The 8,143-nt window shown below is 47.8% G+C and overlaps 1 pseudogene; it reads right to left on the bottom strand.

Annotated features, from left to right (window-relative positions):
* Positions 1-616: 616 nt before the first annotated feature.
* The window catches only part of LOC119284460, a 25,554-nt pseudogene continuing 18,027 nt past the window's right edge, over positions 617-8,143 (bottom strand).

An 8,143-nucleotide genomic window follows, 5' to 3' on the forward strand; every position in this document is an offset into this window, starting at 1 on the left:
TTGTAGTCAAGGGCTTGATTGTTGAAAGCAGCCGGCGTGCGTGGATGGGGTTCTAGTTAAAAATTGGCAACTACCCACAGCTCATGTCCGACGACATGTTCAAGAGCGTGGCGGGAAGTGGAAATAAATAAAAGATGCAATCTTTTTACTACCATTCCAATGGTGGAAGTGGAAATACTCACAGCTGCGGCAGGTCTATGACGCGCCAGCCACTCCTAACTTTGGAAAATTTTGGCGCAGTTAGTGAAATATAGCTATGGTGGGTACTTTAATTGCTCACCACTGAAATAATAGTGAACGACTCTGCAAGACATCGATGTATTCATCCCTACCTGCCATAATATATAGTGACTGAATTCAATAAGCAGCAGATCCAGTCACTGAATTCTTTCATACAGTAACAGTCATTGAGTAATACTCCCTCCGTCCCAAAATACTTGTCGGAGAGATGGCTACAATTGGGTGTATCTATAACTAAAATACATGTAGATTCATCCATTTCTTAGACAAGTATTTCCGAACGAAGGGAGTATACAGTGACTCATTCAGTCCATAAATACTTCATCTGCTTAACTGGATAAGCAGCATTACATTTTGAATTTGTGATTCTTTCTCGTCACAATCTTAATACTGTTACCTAAAAAAGAGCAACAACAAGGATCATCTGCTTAACTGAATTAGCTCTGCCCGAAAACAAGCAGCTTGGCAAGAGTTCATCTGATACAACAACTTTACTGCCTTTTTGAAACAAACATGCTCTAAAACCATACCGCTGCTTTAGAGTTAGACATCTATGAAGACACCAAAGAGATTACACAGATCGATGCAGCTATGTATGATTAATAAATTGAAGTCGAGTTACAAATTGCTATGAGGAGTTCTGAGTCTTGGTAAAGAGAACTAGAGAACATGGTAAGGAAAAGAGGCTATATATACATTGCCAACTGTTCTCTGTGGAATTGCTTCAACCAGATTCCAGTATGCGCCTCCTTTTGAGAAGGCTACCTCCAAGTTGGGGCACTTTCTGATCGATAGTATCTTGAGGGCCAGGAGCTGCTGTACGAGTCCCTCCAGCAATGTCTCTGTTAGGAAATATGCAACTTGTATTTCCATGGGGCATAGGCCAGTATATATACATGTACAGGTGCAGGTAATATGCAGAAAACCCCTTATACAATGGGGTAAAGACAAAAGGCTACATGACTATATAAATATAACTCTAACACCCCCCCTCAAACTCATGCTGGATAAACAACACTGAGTTTGGAGAGATAGAAGCCATGTTGTGCTCTAGTTTGGGCCTTCGTAAAGAAATCCGCCAACTGTAACTCGGAAGGCACATACTGAAGAGCAATAACCCGATCCTGCACACCAGCGCGCACATAAAAAGCATCAACACCAATATGCTTGGTGAGCTCATGCTTCACAGGGTCGCGCACGATGCTAATAGCACCTGTACTGTCAGACAGTAGAAGAGTAGGTGTAGTGACAGAAACACCAAAACCCTGAAGCAACCACCGTAACCAAGTCACCTCTGCCGTCAAAAGAGCCATAGCTCGCAACTCAGCCTCTGCACTCGAACGGGAAACTGCAGTTTGTTTCTTCGTCTTCCAGGCAATGAGTGAACCACCAAGAAAAACACAGTAAGCAGAAAGTGAACGGCGATCCGAGGGATCACTAGCCCACGTAGCATCCGAATAGGCCTGAAGCTGTAATGAACCGAAGCGAGGAAAGAACAGACGGTGAGAGATAGTGCCTCGAAGATAACGGAGAACACGAAGGAGGTGACTGTAGTGAACCGAAGTGGGAGCAGAGACAAACTGACTCAGAATATGGACCGGATAAGATATATCCGGTCGAGTGACAGCTAGATAGACAAGACTCCCAACAAGATGACGATAACGCGTCGGATTAGACAAGGGGTCACCATCAGTATCACGGAGGTGAACATTGAGCTCCATGGGAGTCTCAACAGTGCGCTCATCAGTGAGAGCAGCACGAGCAAGAAGATCCTGGATATACTTTTCCTGGGAAATAAAAAAGCCATCAGAGGTCGAAGAGACTTCGATCCCAAGAAAGTAGCGAAGAGGGCCAAGATCAGACATCAGAAATTGCTCACTAAGACGAGCCTTCACAAAGGCAATATACTCAGGGTCGTCGCCAGTGATGATCATGTTATCAACATAGAGAAGAAGAAGAGTCTGACCACGAGCAGAAATGCGGACAAATAACGCTGGATCATGATCACTCGCTGAAAAACCAGCGGCAGTCACCACAGAGGCAAAACGCTCAAACCAGGCGCGAGGGGCTTGCTTAAGGCCATAGAGAGAGCGACGAAGACGACAGACCATGCCATCAGGAATAGAATACCCAGGTGGGGACTGCATGTATACCTCCTCACGCAGCTCACCATTAAGAAAGGCATTCTTAACATCAAGCTGAGAAACAGACCAATGGCGAATAGAGGCCACAGCGAGAAGTGTGCGGATAGTGGTCATATGGTCCACAGGAGCAAATGTCTCATCGTAATCACGACCATGCTCCTGCTGAAAACCACGAGCCACAAGACGAGCTTTGTAACGCTCCAGAGAACCATCAGAGCGAGTCTTAACCTTGTAGACCCACTTACAAGTGATGGGACGAACACCGGGAGGAAGAGAAACAAGATCACATGTGCCAGTGCGCTCAAGAGAAGCAAGCTCCTCTGCCATCGCAAACTGCCATTCAGGATGAACAATAGCATCGCGATAAGACGCAGGCTCAAGCATAGCCGAAAGAGCATATCGACTAGGAGAATAGCGGTCAGGGGGAGGGCGAGGCCGAGCCCGAAGACCATAAGTCGGCTGGGATGAGGAGGATGACGCACCAGAAGTAGATGGCACATCAGTGGATTTATCCACAACACGTGGACGACGAGTATAATGAAAAGGGAAGGAGGGAAGAGGTGGACTCACTGGAGGTGGAGACGGTGAATGTAGCGATGATGAAGGTGGAGAAGGGGAAGGTATCGGTGATGAAGGTGGAGATGGGAAATGTGTCGGTGATGAAGGTGGAGAGTCATGCGATGAGGGAGGGGAAGAATCCGTAGAAGAGGATGGTGTCGAATCTGCAACAGCAAGACGAGGAATAGGAATACTTGCGCTCAGATACGCCATTCTGAGCATGAGCACCACGATAAGAGAACTGGGCAAGAGTACCCTACTCAGCAAGGACTCCACGCAACATCTTGGAGATATACTCTCCAGCAGAGTCGGCACGGGAAACACGAATAGGAGTAGAGAACTGAGTGTGAACCATGGCAGCAAAACGCTTATAGATAGATAACACCTCACTACGAGAAGACATAAAATATATCCAGGTGTATCGAGAGAAATCATCTATAAAGATAATATAGTAGCGATGACCTCCTTTCGAGCCAAATGGAGCTGGACCCCAGACATCGGAGTGAACAAGGTCAAAAGGACGTTGAGACACAGTGTCGCTATGATGATAAGGTAACTGGACCTGTTTACCAAGCCGACAACCCTGACAGTCTAAAGACACACCGCCGGAGACGGATCCAAGAAGACCACGTCGAACTAAGGATGAGAGACGAGAGCCACACAAGTGACCAAGGCGATGATGCCACTGCTGAAAAGAGCTGGTAGACAAGGCAACAGAGGGGGAAAGATTGGCGGCGGTGGCAGCGGAGGGAAGGTGTAGCCAGTCAAGCTCCCAGAGACCCTGAGAGTCACGGCACCGTGGGCCAGCACCAAGGAGAGCACCAGTGGAACGGTCTAGAACAGAACATGAGTCAAAGTCAAGAATGACCCGACAACCAGAGTCAACAATCTGACCACCGGAAATAAGCTGCATGGTAAGTCGAGGAACATGAGCAACATCGAGAACATGAAAAGACGAAGTGCTAAGAGTGCCTCGACCATTAACCGGGAGGGAGGTACCATCAGCAGTAAGAACATGAACAGGAGAATCGAGAGGTCGAGTAGAGGACAGAATGGATGAATCATGAGTCATGTGAAAAGATGCTCCAGTATCAAGAATCCACGGAGATGTACCTGCTTGTGTAGAAGGTGGTCTCACAATGCCAGAAGAGTCAGCAGCAGAACAAGCAGAACCTGTCGATGGAGAACCGGAAGATGGAGCTAGCAGGCATCGAAGTCGCACAATCTCTTGCTCGGTCAAGGGCGCAACTGAAGAGGTCGATGTAGATGCGCCCGACAATAGAGAGTCGGAGGCAACCAGCAGGGTGCGAAGTCGCGCAATCTCCTCCTCGGTGAAGTACACAGCTGAAGTAGTCGACACAGTAGCACCAAGAGCACCGGGAGAGAAGCGGCCACCACCACCTGTGGCAGCCGCTAGATGTGGCGGTGTAGCATGACCAGTAGTATCCACAAAGGCCGGTGAAGGAGACGAGGCCGTATGTAGACAAGCACCAAGCGTCAATGGAAGACGCCTGTGCGAGGCGGAGTCGACGGAGCCATATGCACCAGCAGTGAAGGTCGCGAGAGAAGTCGACGTAGAGCGACGGTTACCATGTGCAGAGGTCGTGAGAAGAGTCGCTGAGGAGCGACCAACACAACCTGCGGAAGACGTCACAGGCTGACGAGCACCAAGCACCGAGGAAAAGTGCATATGCGAGACAGGATCAGTGTAGGGTACACCTTCCAAAATCAGCGGACAGTGCGGAGAGGAAATTGTACCCGACGACATTATGCTTCCTTTTTTTTTACCGGAAGGCAACCAGTCAAACAGCCAACACAGCGGCCGAGCAAATCAGATTGGGTTCAGTAGGCGGCGGCGGAGCAGATCAGATGACAGCAAGTGGAGAAGGATGGTGCACCACGTCACAGGCCTGCACGCGAGGAAGATGGTGCAGCAGCCGCAAGTGGACAAGCACAAGCACACATTGGGAGGATACTTGTGCATGCACACGACTGGTTCAGGCGGGCTGTCACAGGCGAACAGCCAGCGGCCGGATAAGTCTGCCCGACCTTGCAGACCACGCGGCGGCTGTGGCGTCCAGAAGAAGCAGCGCCCCGGCGCATGTTGAGGAGGCCGTCGGGCGTGGATGCTTCAGGCCGGGGCAGCGGATCGGACCTGGCGTGGACAGATGGATAGATTCCACCGGAGCGGAACAGGAGAGGAAGCAGCGGCGGCCGTCCGGAGAGAAGGAAACGAAAACGGCCGTGCACGACGGGATCGAGCACGAGTTGCGGCGTGCGAAAAAAAAACCCTAGAGCTCTAATACCATGTTAGGAAATATGCAACTTGTATTCCCATGGGGCCATAAGCCAGTATATATACATGTACAGGTGCAGGTAATATACAGAAAACCCCTTATACAATGGGGTAAAGACAAAAGGCTACATGACTATATAAATATAACTCTAACAGTCTCTACCCCTGGACACCCCTCCATTACTAGATCCCTGAGCGCAGTGACTCCATACATTCCATCTGAAAATGTTGTCAGGGCATCGCACCAATACACACTCAGTTTTAGCAATTTTTTGTTGTTCCCAAGAATTGCTGGCATGGACACCAGCTTGAGACAATACCAGATCAACAATGTTTCAAGAGATGCAGGCAACCTTGGTACCTCCACCAAATTTTTACATTCTTTGATTTGAAGATACTGGAGTCGAGGAGGCATGGCATTTTCGTCAGCAGATATTGTTGATGGAAGCGAACCAGTTAAGTTGGAACAACCAAGCACATTTAGAACTCGAAGACAACTCAAGCTTCTGAACTCTATCGCTGGCCATTGTACTATACTATTGTTGCCTCTAATCTCCATTGTTTCAACAAAACCAAAATGGTTCCATATATTCCGCTGTATTTTGGGATGGTTCAGATGAGAAAAGGCAATTGCAATCTACTATATCCACATCCTTAATAAATCTGCAAGGTATTATTTTCAGCTCCTCATCAAAGAGCTCTATATTTTCTGCGAAGTCTTTAAGCCTCAGTTTCACTCTAGAGTCACCAAGCCTCGAGAAATGAAGGTCCATCTGCCGCCAACGTTACGTAGGATACATATCAATTATGCCTTTGCACTGAAGATTAGATTGCACTGAGAGATTAAACATATGGTGAAAGGGAATGCAACTTTGGCCCTTCACCACTAGTTCTTCTAGTAAAGGGAGCATCTAGGGCATGCTTGCTATTGGGCATAGAGCAAGATATAGATTCTTGAGCAGAGGGAATGATACATCAGCCACTTGTCCTGGCACCTCCTGGTGCCATCGCTCTAGTTCATCCATGTCGGCAATTATCATATGTGTTCCAATTTAGGGAAGAAGGGTGGCCTAGAAGTATTGGTTTCCCTGATGTCAGTATCTTCAGGGCCAACACATATACTTGTCAAGCTATGCAAGCCGTTCAAACGCAAGTACATGAGGGAGGTCTGCCGCCAATGGAAGATCCTCGCAATTCATGCAGTCTCTCGGAGTAAGTTCACTGAGATGCTCTAACACTGTAGAGTTGTGCATCCATGATGACAATTTAGCACCAGTGTAATTACGTAACACTAATATTTCAAGCCTTTTATGGGGAAGAAGGGCCTCTAATATTGCTTCTGCTTTAGCATCTGCATATTGAATACGAGTACTGTAAGGTTTACGTTCCCAATTGAGTGACAATCGTTTCAAATTATGGTTGGTAGACAGGTTGCCTTCTTTAGCATTTTCTGCATCATGCACTTTTCTCAACTCAAACAAAGAAAGAGCACCATCTAGATTCAGATCTTTCAGTTGATCAATTCCACGACCTGCATCACTATCAATGACATAACTTGTCAATGTCTGTAGAGAATTCAGCTGACCAATACCCTCTGGCATGCGCTCCAAACTTATACACCCAACAAGGAAGATATATATGTCGAAGACTTCTCATATATTTCATGCCTTCTGGTACTTTCTTCAGGCTTCTACAACTAATGACCTTCAATGTTTGCAAGCCATACAATATGGTAATGGCTTCAGGCAGTGCATGTATACAAGAGTGAGAAAAATCTAGATAGCGGAGATGCTTCAAGTTTTTCATACGTCCCTCCGTTGAGAATGTCTTCAGTGCTCGCAAGGACATAAATTTTGACTTGGTCATACTCAGAAACTTGGCTTTATTACGAGGAAGCCACTCACTTTGGACTAATATCGTGCGGGCCCTGGTAGCTAGAATTTCCTCCATGGTTGCATAAGAACAGACAAAATAAATTGTATGCATCCCTTTATTCATCAAGATCCCTCGTGGTCAGGATGGTTAGCTGAGGCCACAAGTTCGAATCACGGGCTTGCATTTTTTTGGCTGGTTTCCGACTTAATTTTTCAATCTGCCCTGAAACAATATGAATAGTACAGTTGTGTACTGTACACATCAGCGGTTGATGTGGTGGCTGTACGCACGACCCAGTAGGTCCTGGGTTCCAAACCCACCCTTCCATCGTTGTTTTTTTCAATTTATTTGAGGAAATCTCTACATAAATAAAAAATACAAGGTGGTTTTTGCAAAAAAAACAGTGCAGACTCTACCAGTCACTGACAGCCCAGTGCCACTCTGGCGCTCCATGCAAGCCAAATACATGAGGAATGACCTTTATTTGAACGAGAGGACAAGTTGAGTGACCACAATCATGTATTTTACAAGTTTTAGAACCAAACTGACCATATTTACCTCTTTGTGATTCTTCTTTCTTGCGTCTCGCCTCAGTCCTTATACTGTCCATCATCATGCCACAACAGAAGAAGTTGTTGAGGAAGTTGTTCAAGGTACATACATCATCCGCGCATCACCTCCCATCTGCCGAACCTGATCATTATAGCGGACAATGAGTCAACTCTGCTTTCATCGATCTTATACCAAGGGTTTCATCTCTGAAACTTAAAAGACGACGAAGAGTCCGGGATCCAGACCTAGCGGCGACACCTGCAGGTTCCGCTTCGTCCCGTCCGCTCCCGCGAGCGGCTGGGCGAAGCCCTAGGCGCCGCCGGCCCGAGCCCTCCCCTTCCTCTCCTTCCCCTCGCCGCCGCCAGAGGGCGCGGCCGGGCAAAGCCTGGTCCGCGTCGGCGGCGGCGGGGCTCTCTTCCCTCCTGGCTTGGCGGCGCGCGGCGCGGGACGCGATGGTCGGCGGGAGCATCGTGCTCGG

The sequence above is a fragment of the Triticum dicoccoides genome, chromosome 4A, assembly GCF_002162155.2.
Source record: "Triticum dicoccoides isolate Atlit2015 ecotype Zavitan chromosome 4A, WEW_v2.0, whole genome shotgun sequence".
Lineage (NCBI taxonomy): Eukaryota > Viridiplantae > Streptophyta > Magnoliopsida > Poales > Poaceae > Triticum > Triticum dicoccoides.